At 38.6% G+C, this 16,688-nt stretch overlaps 1 pseudogene; it reads left to right on the forward strand.

The window, feature by feature from the left end:
- The first annotated feature begins 11,336 nt into the window (after positions 1-11,336).
- Positions 11,337-11,753, forward strand: LOC116082447 (annotated as a pseudogene).
- The last annotated feature ends 4,935 nt before the right edge of the window (positions 11,754-16,688 follow it).

Raw genomic sequence — 16,688 nt, forward strand, 5'->3', positions numbered from 1 at the left:
ATCCCACACCTCCTCCCTACCCCCTATCTCCCAGAGGGTGTCCCCACCCCTACCCCATCAGACCTCTAAATTCTCTGAGGCCTCCATTCTCTTGAGGGTTAGGTGCATCTTTTCTGACTAAACCCAGACCCAATAGCATCTGCTATATATGTGTTGGGGGTCTCATATCAGCTAGTGCATGTTGCCTGGGTGGAGGTCCAGTATCTGAGAGATCTCAGGGGGTCCAGGTTAATTGAAACTGCTGGTCCTCCTACAGAGTCCCTCTCCTCTTCAGCTTCTTCCAGCTTTCCCCTAATTCAACCACAGAGGTCTTCAGCTTCTGTTCATTGGTTGGGTGGAAATATCTGCATCTGACTCTTTCAGCTGCTTGTTGAGTCTTTTGGAGGGCAATAATGATAGGTCCCTTTTTGTGAGCACTCCATAGCCTCCTTTATAGAGTCAGGTCTTAAGGCCTGAATTCCACTTTGGGCCTGTCACTGTACCTTCTTTTCCCTCAGGCTCATCTCCATTTCCATCGCTGCAGTTCTTTCAGACAGGAACAATTATGGGTCAAAGTTTCGACTGCGGATGGGCAAGCCCATCTCTCATTTGATGCCTTGTCTTTCTGCTGGAGGTGGGCTCTACAAGTACCCTCTCCCGAATGTCCCCAATGTAGGCCATTTTATCTAAGGTCCCTCTCTTTGAGCTTTGTGAGTCTCTTACCTCTCAGGTCTCTGGTACATTCTGGAGGGTCTCCCCAACCTCCTACCTCCCAAGGTTGCATATTTTCATCCTTTCTTCTGGCCCTCAGGGATTTCAGTTCTTTTCCCGCTTTCTAAAACCCAGTCATGTTCCCATCTCCAAACTCCCCATCTCTTTTCCCTCCCAGGTCCCTCTTTTCTCCCGATGGTTGCTTTCTTCTCATTCCCAAGTGGGACTAATGCATCCTGGCTTGGGCCCTCCACCGTGTTGACCTTTTTTAGTTCTGTAGGCTGTATCTTGGGTATTCAGCACATTTTTAAATTTTTGACTAATATCCACTTATTACTGAGTACATACCATGCATGTCCTTTTGGGTATGAGTCATCCTACACAGGATAATATTTTCTAGTTCCATGCATTTGCCTGCAAAACTGAGGAGGTTCTCATTCTTAATAGCTAAGTAGTATTCACATTTATTATGTATAGGTGTAGTATGAACCACATTTTCTGTATTCATTTTTCTGTTGTGGGATATCTGGGTTGTTTCTAGCTGTTGGCTATCACAAACAAGGCCGCTATAAACATAGTGGAACGTGTGCCACTGTGGCATTGTGGGGCATCTTTTAAATGTATTCCCAAGAGTGGTATAGCTGGGTCTTCAGGTAGATTTATTTCCAATTTACTGAAGAACCTCCAATTGATTTCCAGAGGGGGAAATTTTCTAAACAGATCTCCAAAGGCTCACACTCTAAGATCAAGAATTAATAAATGGGACCTCATGAAACTGGAAAACTTTGGTAAGGCAAAAATCATAGCCAATAAGACAATTCAGCAACCTATAGAGTGGAAAAAGAATCCTCACTAACCCTACATCCAATAGAGAGCTAATATCCAAAATATATAAAGAACTCAAGAAGCTAACCACCAAAAAAAAACCAAACAACCTAATCAAAAAATGGAGTATAGAACTACACCCCATTTCACAACAAAGGAATCTAGAACGGCTGAGAAACACCAAAAGAAGTTTTCAAAGTTCTAAATGATCAGGGAAATGAAAATCAAAACACTGAGATTCCACCTTACACCAGTCAGAATGCCTAATACCAAAACCTCAGGTTTTGGTTTTGCATTGCAAATGCTTAATTTGGCAAGGATGTGGAAAAAGAGGAACACTTCTCCATTGTTTGGTGGGATTGCAAACTGATACAACCACTCTGGAATTTTCTACCTAGTGTTCCTGTCTTTTTTTGTCTGGGTCTGAATCTTTGCCGGTTTCCCTGTGTATGACTGTCTTTTTGTGTTTGTTGTAAAATATTTCTGTCTGTAACTGTGCATGACTATTATATGACTATGTTTGTCTGTCCTACACAAAAGGCTTTACCCTGTCCTTATTTAAGAATAGAGAAAGTATCAAATGGTGAATGAATTGTACACTTTAAAGAAATCTTTAAATGTTTTAAAAAGGCTCTAACTAATCCCAACTGACCAAAACTATAAACAATACTACATAATTCATTGTTTATCACAAAATATCCATAATTTGGTTCTTTCAACCAATATGGTAGATTTTAGAAAGTTGTTTTATTTGGTGTTTTCAGGAAATGATACACACATATTTCTGGGTTTGGGGTATGAGTCAGGGCATAAATTAATATCACAGCCATACGTTAGCTTGAGTTATAAAAGTTGAATTACATTATTGAATGGGAAATCTAAGGCAAATAAGGTCAATTGTTATATTTCTCACTTAAAAGCAAGTGTAACATATGGACTATACAGTAGGATATAAATTTTATGTGATTTCAAGGTATATTTATTAACATTGGCAGTAAAGTCCTGCAAAAATTTCAGTTTCTTATAATACAAGATATATTTTTAAAATATAGAATCACTATACCCTTATTGTGTCTGAGACAACATCTGCAAACTACTACAACCAAGTTTCCATGGCTTTTTGAAGATTCCAACTAAGACTGAGTCATTACTCTGTCCAACATTTTTGATTTTTAATAGTTGATGACTTCTTAGATTCAAGAGTAAGATAAATGACTGTGGGGACATAAATGTGAACAAAAAAATAAAAGAAACAAAAGATGTTATTTTATTCTTGAAGAGTCTCAAGAACACATTTTGATAATAAGGAAACAAGGTTAAACAGGATGTCTTGTCTCTGGGATGATCAAAAGGTTAACAAATGAATCTAAAATGGAAATAAGGAATTGGGGATATATATGATTAAAATACATGGTATAACATTCTGAATTAGTTAATAAGAATTCTTTTAAAAGTTTGAAACTATTCTTATAACTGAAAGAAGTCTAGTATTTGCTTTTCATACATGTAGAACAATTTCTACCTAGTGGAAAATATATTGGAAATTTTTAATCATCACTTTATGAGATAAACTCAGTAAGGTAGCATAGAAAGTAAAAAGATAAATACAGATACTGTTAGTTTTTTTCCCTCCTTAGGAAAAAATATCCCTGAAGCAGTTTTACTCACCTACTCAGAAGCTGGGAGTAGAGACTTTCACTTTCTACTTAATGTATTTAGTCTGAATAATTGATTTGAACACAGTCAAATTAACAATAAGACTCAGCTAAAGGAAGCAGTAGAGAATTGATTTCTTCCGTCCTGAGCTAGGAAGTTGATTATAAACGGTACAAAGTCAAGAGAAGGCATCTTAATAGGAAGCAATTCCAGTTATCTAAAGTTTCCACCAATTAAAGACAGGGTGAAACTTTGAATGCTGAGATGTATACCAATGATGTGTATTTCCCCACTCAACTTTGCAAGGTTACTGGGGATTGAAAGTGATGTCTTCATGTTTATGAAGAGCACTTCATTCCCTAAGTCATTTAACCAGTAATGAGAGTTTATTAGAAAGAAACATTACTCTCTTTCTGACACACTTTTTGAAAGTACATCACGGATTTTCTTCTTTTAGTTACTCTTTTATTTTTCATTCACTCATTTCTTTATTTGTTTACAATTTTTGCTTAATTTTACTTTTACATTCCTTGGGCCATTGAGGTGATTCACTTGGTAATGCTTCCTGCCCCCAAGTCTCTTGATCTTAGCAGTCATTAGAACCCACCTGGTGACAGTGGCTCCTGCAGGTTACCTTCTAATCTTTGAATGGCTGTAGAGGCACATGTGTGTCCATACGTATACATCTACAGAGACAGAAATTAAAAAGTAAACAAGTATAATATTAAAATGATTAAATTAGACTGTGTTTATTAAGATAAACTCTGGGCCTAACTATTCAGACTATAAATATTTCCTTTACTGATTTTAACTCTAAAGATCACATATACATATGGATATGTTGATATGTATTCTCTTTTGGATATAAATATCCCTCTGAGTATATTTTATCAACAAAATAATATACATGCAGACTTAAAATGTTTAGTTTATTTAGTATGTGTGTATGTATATGTGTGCACATATGGGTGTACCTGTGAACATGTACATGCATCTGTGTGTGTGTGTAGAGGACTATGTATATGTATGGAATGTGTACAGAGAAGATGTTACCCCAAGAGGCCTGAAATGGGTTTCTGATCACTTTGTCCTAAAGTTACAGTTTTTTTTGCCATCTGATGTTGATGCTAGGAACTGAATTCTATGTCTTCTGCATAGGCCGAAACTGGTCTAAAGAACTGAGTTATTTTGTGACCTGTTAAGACAACATAATCTTATGGATTAATGCCTTCTTCCTTTTTCTATTTTTCATATTCCTTGAAGCTTTAGAATTATTGGATTGTTATGCTTTTATATAACTTATAGAAACTATAATTGTGCATCACAAATAGTTTTATATATTTTTTTAAAAAAACTCTTTTCTCATACAATATATCCTGATTATAGTTTCTCCTTGCCCTTCCCAGTTTCGCTTCACCTCCCTTTCCTTTAGAATCCAATTATTTTCTGTCTCTCATTTAAAAAGACTTACAAATGTTAACGAGAAAACATGACAAAATAAGCTATTATAAGATGAAGCAAAAACTTCCATATCAAAGTAGGACATGGCAACCCAGCATGGGAAAAATAGTCCCAAGAACAGGAAAAAGAGTCAGACATACACAATCAGGAATCCCATAATAACACTAAGGTAATAGTTACAATGCATATAATATAGGACCTCATGTAGGATAATAGGCCTATGCTTTCTGTTTGTCTCTGAGAGCTCACATGAGTCTTCCTTAGTTGATCTAGAGGTTATTTTTCTCCATTCACTCTGATTCTTACAATCTTTCTGCTTCTTCTTGCACAGGATTCACCAAGCTCTGAGGGGGAGGGATTTGATAGAAATCTATAGTTTATAGCCTCACTCTGACTAATGTTTTGTTGTGGGTCTCTGTATCTGTTCCCATTTGGGAACAGATGAAACTTCTCTGATGATCACTGGATTAGGGACTGATCTGTGAGTACAGCAGAATGGCTCATTAGTTTTCATTTTACTTTACATTTATTGATTTTTTTTTGGCCAATTGTGTTTTATTTTACCCTAGATTTCTGGTATATGTAGTCTCTGGATCTTTGCTATGCAATTAGTAGAAGGTATATATTTCTTTTCATAGAATGGGCCTTAAGTCAAATCAGACATTGTCTACTCTACCAAGTTCTTTGCCACTATTGGCCTACCATATTTTGCAGGCAAGACAGATTGTAGTTCAAAGATATTGTGATCAAGTTACTGTTCATATTTCTCATTTAGTAACACAGTACTTCCCACTCCAAAGAAATTAGAACTTAGGAATGAAGGCTCCAGTAGGTACCAGCTGTACTTCTCCATGTTCAATGAGTTGTGTGGATGTTGTCTTTGCCAAAAGGGACACAATGTCAGTTTGCAAAGAGTAATCCTTTATCTTAGCACCAACTTGGTTTGTTTGGACATTTCCATGGGTCTCTTTTGAACAACAAATGACCTAATTGTACCCAGTCCATATTCTACTACTCTTTCAACACAATCCACCAAATACTCCACAATTTCTGCAATATCTCCCCACATACTCTTTCTCCATTCCATTCCCCATCTGATCTGCCATAGTCATATCCCTACTTGCCCCAAACTTACTGGTAAAATATAACCTATTTCCCCTTTCCAGGGAGCTTGATATTTCCCCTCTAGCTAACCTTGCAGTTTGTATCTTCATTAATATTTCTATAATGGTTAATATCCACTTATAAGAGAATACTTACCTTTCTAGGTCTGGGTTATCTCACAGATAATAACTATATTTTGTAGTTTCACATACTTGCAAATTTCATGATATAATTTCTAACACCTGAGTATTTACACAATACTCTATTATGTGAATGTACCACATTTAATTCAATCATTGTTCAGGTGAAGGAAGTCCAGCTTTATGTTATTAGAAATAAAGCAACAATGTACATGATTAAGCATGAAGGCTATGGTAAGAAGAATGTCCTTTGGGTGTGCCCAAGAGATGCAAGAGATGTATAGCAGAGTCTTGAGGTAAATAAGTTCCCAGGTACTTTTTTCTGTTGTTTGTTCTTGTTTTACATTTATTTATTTACATTCCAGTCATCCCCCCACCCCAGTCTCCTCTCCTACACTTCCTTCTCCCCTACCCTTTGCTTCCAAAAGGGAGCTCCCCTTATCTGCCCTCCCCCTTCCCTAGGTCTCTCGAAGATTAGGTGCATCTTCTCTCATTGAGACCACACTAGGCAGACCTATGCTTTGTATGTGCTAAGGGCCCTGGACTGGCCCATGTATGTGTATATTCCTGGTTGGTAGCTCAGTCTCTGGGAGCTCCCTGGGGTCTGGGTTAGTTGAGGCTGCTGGTCTTCCCCTGGGATCACCCTCCCCTTCAGCTTCTTCAATCCTTTCCCTAATTCCCTGACTTCAGTTCAATCCCAGTTTTAAGAGGAATCACAACACTGATTTCTATGGTGCTTGTATGTGTTTGCACTCCCACAGGCAATGGAGAAGACTCCTACTTGTTCCACATCTTGGCCACCAGGAATCCATCACTTTTATTTCTCCTCTTAGCCTTTTTGAAAGGTACAACATATAATCTCAAAGTAGTTTTGATCTGAAGATTTTGAATTTAGCATGTATCCTGCCACTTTGCTAAAAGTGTTTGTCAGTTCTAAGAGTTTCCAATTAAGAGTTTTTGGAGCCACTTATTTATAATATTGCATCACAAGCTGTGGTATCCTGCCCCTCTGCTCCGTTGCAGGTTCCGGAAGCGTAAGAAAGCCATGACAGGCCCGGGGCTGAGACCACCCAACTCTGGCCCGAAACACTGGCAGCAACTCCTGAGATCAAACGCGGACAATGCAGCTCAGAAGATCAAAGGAACTGAAACTGAAACTCAGCCTGCTTCTCCGTTTGAAGTGTTGTTTTGTATACAGACTGGTGTGCTTTTTTCCCTGCTATCACGTCCACGCTAAAAACCAAGATTGTTTTGGTTTCGATCCTGCCCTGTGCTATATAAACCCAATTTTATCTCGTAAAGACACACCTTGATAAATCTACTTGGTGTGGCTTCTTTGTCTCCTTCCTCACCCGCTTATTTCCACAGGCACTCAATTCCCCCAGTTCGAGATCACCCACGGAGTGAGGGCCCGCTGGACGGTCCCCCTCAACAAGCAAATAAAAATATGTTGACTTCTTCCATTCTACTTTTTCCGTGATCTCCTTTACTTGTCCCCTCTTATTCCTGTAGCTAAAATTCTAAGTATTATATTGATAGATATGGAGAAAGAGATGATAACTCTGTTTTGCTCTTGATTTTAGTGGAATTTCATTGAGTTCCTTACAACGTAATTTATTGTTCCCCATAGGCTTGGAAAAAAATGCCTTTTTTTTTTATTAGGTATGTCCCTTGTGTTTATAATCTCCAAGACTTTAATTATGAAGAGGCGTTGGATTTTGTCAATGGGCTTTCTTCATCTAATGAAATAAACATGTGCTTTTCTCTTTCAGTTTGTTTATCTGATGGATTACATTCAAAGATTTTGTGTATTGAGCCATATCTACAACATCTCTGAGATGAAGTTACTTTAGCATGATATGTGAAATTCATGATCTGTTCTTGGATTCAGTTTGCAAGTAGTTTTCCTTAGTTTTGGTTTAAAGTTTATTTTATTTGTTATTAAAACAGCTACTACAGTTTGCTTCTTAGGTCCATTTGCTTTGTATATCTTTTTCCAAATCTTTACACTAAAATAATGTTTATCCTTGATATGGAGGTACTTTTTTTATTAGATGTTTTCTTTATTTACAATATCGCCTTTCCCAGGTTCCCCTCCAAAAAAAAAAAAAAAAAAAAAAAAAAAAAAAAAAAAAAAGAAAAGAAAAATAACCAAAAACTAAAGCAAACCCCTGTACCCTCCCTATGTTTATTGGATGGAGCAAAAGTATGAATATTAATTTCCCATCTACTCTGTTATCCTGTGTCTTTTTATTGGGGGATTGAGACCATTGATTATGAAAAATAATAAGTCTCAATGATTATTTATTCATCTATCTGTGTCTCTGTCTCTGTTTCTCTTTTTCTGTCTCTCTCTGTATATGTTTATGTGTGTATGCATTCACATATGAGTACATACATAAAAAGGTATGCTTTTATTTAAGACCATGTTCCTTATATGAATTATTGCAAAATACAAAATTGTTGATATGTTGACTTGAATTTTTAGAATAAATAAACACACTAAGATAATTTATATTAACAGTTTCATATACATATTATCATCAGGTAAATATCATTTGCAGTTTTATAAAATGTTAGTCATTTCTGGAGATTAGTTATATGAGCTCCTGAATAATTTTGTTTATCCCATGAAAGGTCTCCTCCTAAATCCAACACATTTTTGGTTGTTGTTTTATTTAGAAGCAAAACATTTCAAAATTGATATGAGAAATGACCTCTCTTTCTACTCTTTTGCATATATTTGGACTAACGCCATCCCATCTGGCTTTCCTATCCTGCCTTATGCTTGTCTACAAATTTTATCCAACCTTATAGCCCTGAAGATTCCAGAAAGTTCTTGGCAGTTTAGAAAAAGAAGGCCCATGAAATGTTCCTCTAAATCATCAAGTTAACATCCATTTAAAAGCCCTGCACTCCTGAAATGCCATGTGAATTGTCTGAATGGAGTGCCTTCTGTAGAGGAGAATGAAATTGCTATGATGTCTTTGGCACTGTGAATATTCACACATACAGGCAAGCATTCCCAGAATTGTTCCTCTTAAGTTCAATTTAGCATTTAAATTTTTTTCACTGGCTAGAAAGATGGCTTAGGTGTTAATGAAGGCTAGGCTCACAACCAAAAAATATAAATTTTTGTCAAAATATATTTAGTGTTTTCCTGCAAATAATATTTTTATTGACCTTGTGAGAATTTTACCTTATATACCCCATCACACGCACTTCCCAGTCCTTCCATGTCTGCCACACTTGGTGCATAACTGGTGACATGTCCCACCTCAGCATGATTAAAAAAAAAATAAACGACATTCCAATTTTGTTGTCCATGTACTTAATAGAGCATATTTAATTTCCCAGTGGCCCATCTCCTAAGGAAAAGTGAAATCCCCACCTGTACCTGTGGTAGGATTGATCAGTTATGGAAAGCCACACAGGATTCTTATCACAATTTTTAAGAGTTCTTATGATGGCTTCTTTTTTAGGCTGCTATTTTTTGTAGGGATGAAGAAGGTTGGCATGGAAACAGGAATTATTACAGAAGTCTTCCATGTCTCTCTTTCTTAATTGTGCATCTACAGATATCAATGTCACTGCCAAAATAGCATCATCGCTTTTTAGTCAGCTGGGGCTCGGATCACAAGCTTCCTCATGGTTTCTGGTGGTAGCACAGTCCATGAACATGTCCCTGACTATAGTAGAGCCAAACACCCAAACATGGCACTAGATGGTAACACTGGCCTAAACAACATCATGTGACAGTATCCATCCACTGAAGTCAGTATGGCCCCCAAAAGCAGCCCACACACATCAATATGGCTTCAGGTGGGAGCACTGATCACAAACATCCACATGGCCTTTGGTAGTAAGTAGGACCACAGACCCTGGCTGTAATAAGGCCCTGCATGACTTAGGGAATGTATTTTGGTGGAATCAGTCTGTGGGATCTGCAGAAGATATGGGGAGAGGAAGATAGCAGTTGCTGTTCTGTTACAGCAATAGGGACAAGATTGAGGTATTGGGTCTCGGGGGACAGAGAGAGAGAAGTTCTCTGGGCAGCCTACCTGGTTCTCTGGCAGCTGTGACCTGTATCGTATTTTATATCTTTAAACAAAATCTTCAATTTTGAGAAGTTTATACATATATAGAATCAAGAATGATGTTTACCCCCATTTCTTCTGAATTACCTTTACTTTCTTGCCCACATACCCTCTCTTAAATTTATGTTTTTTAATAAATCAATAAGTTTAACTAATGCTGTCCATATATAAAATAAATAACTCCAATAAAATTATCCATTATTTACATATGAAATATTGCTTTGTTTTATATTTTTAATACCTTATAGTACAAGTGAAGATATATAACAAAAAAGTCAGTATGTATGTATTTGAAAAAATAAAAGTTACACCTTTACAAAACCTTTTTATGTTATCAATAGTCTAAACACAAAATAAATAATGATTCTCTTTCTCAAAATCTTTAAAGATATTGAACTCTACACTATGCAAATATGATAAAATGACATTTGTGACTGCATACAAATTTATTTTATTTCATTTCTTAATTCATTTCTATTATTTCTATCTTCCCTGTGTTCTATCTAATTAATAATTCAAAAATAAATTATTAAATTTAAATGGGACAGCAAGTATCCTTTCCTCTTCTTTTGAAATATCTGAAAATGTTATGTCCTATTTGCACCTCTACTTAGTATTCTTGATTCAGTTCTGTTTAATTCCCATCATTTAAAGTCATTTATTCAGAATTCTCATAAGAATTTTATAGAGGTTAAAGAACTTAAATATTTTATGATTCTATTTAAAATTATATTTGGTATTCACAGACTAAAATTTTAGGTTGAATCAATAACCTTAAGTATGTGTCTAACCTTGATTTAAAATATTTTTCCATGAAGACACATTTGAAAAGCAACTTAAACCAAAGGGGTTGGGGGGAAACCTTGGGAACATCAAAAATCCAATTCATAATATCAGTTTTATGACCATTGAAAATCTCCTCAATTTAACTACAATAAATGTATATATCTCCTTAATGTAGTCAAATTAAACAAAAACAAGCATGTTCAAAAATAATACACTTCAACTTATATGTGTAAATATGCCAATATCAGGTGAAGAGCTAACTACTTATCTTTTAGCTATCTGGATTTTGATACAAGGTATATGTGAATGCTGGCTGATATTACAAAGTGTACACATTCCATTCTACTACTTAACATTCAGTCATAATGTAATTATCAGAAAAATAGAGCAGATTGGAAACACAAGAAGTCATAATTGTTATACCAAATATTAAAATAATATTTACATATTGCCATATCTATTGTCCAACCATCTGATAGAACATAACATGCTGTTGAACACACCCTGCTTTCAGTCTGATTGAACATAACATTCTGTCAATCTGCATACTGGAGTAGGGTTACCAGTACTCTGGGGAGTTCAACCGCAAGCTTAAGAGATGCTGCCGAAGGGGAAAAGTGGTTCTGAAAAAGGAGGAAAAGGAGGTGCAGCCTCTGGGACTGACAGTGCTGACAAGAAGTCTCAGGGTCATAAAGGTGGTGGCAATTCAGTAAAGGTCAGACACATTCTATGTGAAAAACATGGGGAAATCATGGAAGCCATGGAGAAGTTAAAGTCTGGAATGAGATTCAACGAAGTGGCCAAACAATATAGTGAAGATAAAGCCAGACAAGGGGGTGACTTGGGTTGGATGACCAGAGGATCCATGGTGGGGCCATTTCAAGAAGCAGCATTTGCCTTGCCTGTAAGTGGGATGGATAAACCTGTGTTTAGAGACCCATCGGTTAAGATCAAATTTGGCTATCATATTATTATGGTTGAAGGGAGAAAATAAAATCACACGAAAGAGTGAAAAAAATGTGTGTGTGTATGTGTGTGTGTGTGTGTGTGTGTGTGTGTTGCAAAAGTATAGCCAATGTCTGTAAATAGATTTCTTGATAAATCCAAGTATGTTTGCCAGAAGGATTATTGTTTATAGCAGAGTTTGGCTACTCAAAGATATAATATCTTCTCCTACCTTTAGTCTACGTACAGTCCTGACTTTTCTTCAGATCTGCTTATAGCTAAAACATCTTCTTCACAAATCATTCATTCATGTCTAACATAGAACATAGGGTATAATGACCTCACTTGAAAAAAATCTTAGTTTGTCCCATTGTCTCATACCTTGTCTACTCTCTTTCTCTTTCACTGTCACTAGCAAATATGAATCTTGATCTTAGAATTATTCTGAATATACTATTTCTTTTACTTTTTGTTCCTAATTTTACTCCTTACTCAGTTTTGATACTACAAGAACAGAAACACATCCTGAACAAAACTGACAAGTTCTTATATTCATTTTATTAGCATTTGTTAATTGTAGAAAATAATGATTTTCCCTATATTACATATATGTATGTAGGGTTGTAGGCCAACATTCTCTCTATCTCAGGTCTTACTTGGCCTCTTGGGGAGGCGAAACTCTGAAAGTTGGTGAGTTTGACTGGGCTATAGAGAAACCGTGAGACACCCTCTGGAGGTGGGGAAGTACAGTTGAGCTGGCTCAGGGATCCTCAGGCCTGCTCAGAGACCAGTCTGTAGGGTTCTCAGACTCTTGGGCATCCAGGTGCTGCAAGGAGTCTCTGAAAAACAGAGAACAGAGTCAGGGTCCTGCAGTCTGGGGACAGCATCTAGCCTGGAGCCAGGGAAGGCAGGGTGGAGGGAGTTTCAGTTTGGGGCTTTTCTTATGTTGAGTGATTGTCCTTATCTTGACAGTTGTGGCTGGGAGCACAGAGAGGCCTTCTTCAGGAGATTGGCTCTGTAGGCAAAGGCCTGCCTAATGACTCCCATGCCTGATCTTGATGAAAAGAGACAGTCCATGGTTCTACATAGTTTATTGTCATGGTGGAAAGAAGATGCATAAAACCATACCCTACTTCTCAGGGTGGGCCTGAGATTAAATATCTTTTGCAGGGAGGAATGGCTGGGATGGAATGCTTATTAACTAATCTCTCTAGGCCTCTAGGTACATTATTAGAATGGAGAACTCTGTTTTGGGCATATATGACCATAGGACATGTTTCTTTTATGTGAAAAGCATGGCACATAATCTAAGCCAGGAGAATGGCAGGGAGCTGGAAGTCACTTAAACCTCAGGTGTGTGTCCACCAAGTCTCCAGATCCTGATCTGTTCTACCTTACCAAACTTCCTGGCATGGTTTTATGCCCCACCTATGTATATACTATATATTGTTTATACTTAGTCTCATATTTCAATATCATGATTCATCCATCCATTCCCCCCTTCTTCTCCCTGCTAGCATTATTTTTATTTTCACATATTATCTTTGTTATTTTCTTTTGTCCTTGTTTTGTTTTGTTTTTGGTTTTTGACTTTTGTTTGTTTGTTTGTTTGAATGCAAGGGTAAGAGGTTTATTTTCTGGAGAGTTAGAGTTGACCTTCAGTTATTCCCTCAAGATAAGTTACTAAGAAGGTGACCACAAATGACTATTAAAAGGAGTATTTATATGTCTTAGGGGAACAGGTTACATCAGCAAGGTGAGAGTTCACACTTATTGGCTAAGCATATTGGCCTTTAAATCTATTGGCTTGCAATCATGACACACATTTGAACTCTACCTGGGACTTTCCAGAGAGTCAGGTTACTATCAGTTAGTACATTCTGAGAATTTTTTAATCAAAATGTTCCTGGTGGTGGAGAATGGAACTTGGGCTAGCCTTGACTGTAGGTGGGAGGAAAAAGCTGTAAGGATGGTGTGGGACTGGAAAGCCTCTTAGGGTTCCTTATCCCCCCTTTTTTCTTATACAAACTCTAATCCTGGAGCTACGCTCAGGGGTATTGTATAACTAATTAATATTCTTCAGGTTCTGTTCTCAGGGTCTCATATTGTTGCTGCAGGACCATCAGCTGCATTGCTCCTATTTTCTCTTTTATGAAAGCTATAAGCTTGTTCAATATGCAGGGTCAAACAGTAAACAATAGCAGGAGAGCAATTAGGGGTTCTAACAAGGTAGATATGAGGTGGTTAAACTGAGGAAGAGTTAAACCAAGACTGGAAACTGCCTTGACTCTGTTCTCTTTCTCTCTATCTCTTGGCTAACCCTTCTCTCACCTTGGCCATTGACTCTTTAACTAACCCCAGAATGGTCTCCAGCATATGCTTCCTGATGATTCACACCCCCAGGTAGCACAGAAAAAGTATTTGGCCCTCTAACACTGATGGGCCTGATGCTATCTTCTCCTCTCTTGGGGCACACATATATGGGGGTTTCTCTCAGGACACTCCTCAAATTTGGGTGTCCGCATCCTAAGCTCCACCCTCCAAGGCTGCTTCTGGGACAGGGTTTAGATTCATAAGTCCCTCATCCCCCACATTTGAGCAATCCTTCCACCTGTATCTCCAGGGCAGGGACACCCCAGGAGTCAAGGCCCACCACTAAACCACAGTGATCAAAGACAAGTTCCAGCTACCAGACACAATGCAGGTCTTCCTCTGTAGTGGACCAAGTCACATCCCCAGTGACTGAGAGCACCCGCCAAGTCACCCTGGTAGGGTTGTAGGAGCTGCGGAGGCTCAGCACTGAAAGATACACCATAGCCATCTCATGGTTTCTCTGGCCTTGCAGAAAGGGGCTGCTTGGGTTTCTGGCTGCTATCTAGTTGAGGTCAGGTGCAGGGGCTGGTCTGATGTGAACCCAGGCAGTTTAACGGAGGAGAACAGCCCTCTCCACTTTGCTTCCAAGTTTTCAACATGCTACTTCTTAACATACACCCAATCTTCAACTTGATAATTGTATGGAACCTCTGGGGTACCTGTGTTATACAGGGTACTAAGTTTAGGCCACAATTTCTGGTGGCTGATCTGGAATACTTTTTAATAAAAGTTTTGCAGTAAGCTAGTATTCTTCTCTGATTTCTTCAAAGCTTACTGAGCCTGGGACTACAGAGGTCTGTCCATGAGCAACCATCTTCCCCAGGCTCTTCCAGGTACCTGCAAGCCTCAGGAAGAGCAGTCAGACTAGCTCTTCCTGAAGGATAAAACACTGTTCTGCCCAAGCATGCCAAGTCTCCTAAAGCTGCATTCATTCTTTACAGAAATGTGACTACTGAATGTATTAAAAAATAAAGTAAAATAAAAGAGTTAAAAAAAGAAAAATATAGAGAAAAACCAGAATACAATTTATACATTTGTAGATTTTGAAAGGAATGAAGTGAGTGAGTTTTTCTGTTCATTTGAGATCTTTTTACTTTTATCTGTTTAGATTGGCTAGTTGGTTACTATAGAAAAGATTTAATAAGGTTCTTTATGCTAATAAAAAATGAAGTTTTATAGTGGGACCAGAAATTATTAAATCCCCCTTTTAACCTCACTTCAACTGTGTGGGAAAATCTCCACCTGCTATCAAGGAAGAACCTCTGGTATCTCATGAAGACAAAGATGTGGCCAGTCCAGGACCACTGTCAGCATCAGGTATCAGGTGTTTGGTGTTAGGATGCCTGGTAGGATACTTTTGGGCAGCAAGCTTGTGGGCACAGGGCACCGCTGGGCGGTGGAGGAGCGAAAAGGATTGGAGAGAATAACCCGCATCCTGCCAGAGATCTGGAACTCTGGGTGATAGGTACCTCACTCTGGATCCCAGTCCTCTGTGAGTGGGGGGTGGGGGAACAGGTGTGAGGGTGGGGGTCCTTGGGCCTCAGGGAGGCCAAGGACGCAGGTTCTAGCCCGAGGGTATAGCAGGCCACACTGGACACCAAGAAGGAGCTGAGACTGAATTGGGGGCCCCAGAGCAGCTCAGTCCACTGTCAGGCCAAAGGGAGAGAGGGGGCAGGGAAAGGAAGGGGCTGTCTGGTGATCTGGGTACAAGCAGGAGCGAGCAGGCACTTGTCAGTTCTCGGTCAGGTCTAGAGCTGCAAACGCTGAGCCAACACGGCGTGTCTAGTTGAAATGAGGCACTGCATGATTGTAAGATGTTTTACTATAGAAAGGAGAAAGAAGAGATAGGAAAGTAGAAGCCAGCCATAGCCGCGTGGAGGCTGGACATAGCCACTTGGAGAGAGGGGGAAGGGAGGAGGAGAAAGAAAAGAAGAGTAAGAGGGAAAAGAGAGAAGAAGAAGAGAATTGCCCTTTATATGGTGGTCTGGCTACCTGTTTGAGAGGCGAGGCATATCTGACTGTAGTCAATTGACTGGGGTTGGAGTCCAGCCAGAATGCTGGAAGCTTGGGCATTGTTTACGTAGTAGTAGATAGCATAGGCTAATGGAGTTGGCGGCTGACTCGTGGGTTAAGCCATCTGTGTCTGGGAGCATGTCTCCACTGTTCTGTCCATTATCCATTATTGAATCTTTCACTGGGTCTCCAGAAGTTAAGGACTCACTCAACCAAAACACAGACTGCTTTTCACAGTCCCACAGGATACCACCAAGACTTAGCAGCCAGAGAACTATGATAATAGTTTAATTTTGACCTGTGACAGCTTTCTCCCTCCTTGGGGAGAACTAATTCTCATCATTCACCATTTGCCTAGGGACTGGGCTAAGAAACCAGGTGTAAGAATATATCCTTGTCCCCAGTACCTCCTTCCATCTCCCAGTGTCATGATGGTACTCCTAAGAAAGTCTTCCCCACACCTTTTGCTAGTTAGGGCAGTTGTCAGACATAGAGAAGGATCTGACAAGAAGGTGTAACTGTGAGATAAAAAATGTCTTAGTTATCACTGTTTATGGCTTAGCTTTATATTTAAGTAAACAATGAGGAAATAAACTTG

This window comes from Mastomys coucha, unplaced genomic scaffold (genome assembly GCF_008632895.1).
Source record: "Mastomys coucha isolate ucsf_1 unplaced genomic scaffold, UCSF_Mcou_1 pScaffold7, whole genome shotgun sequence".
NCBI classification, from domain to species: domain Eukaryota; kingdom Metazoa; phylum Chordata; class Mammalia; order Rodentia; family Muridae; genus Mastomys; species Mastomys coucha.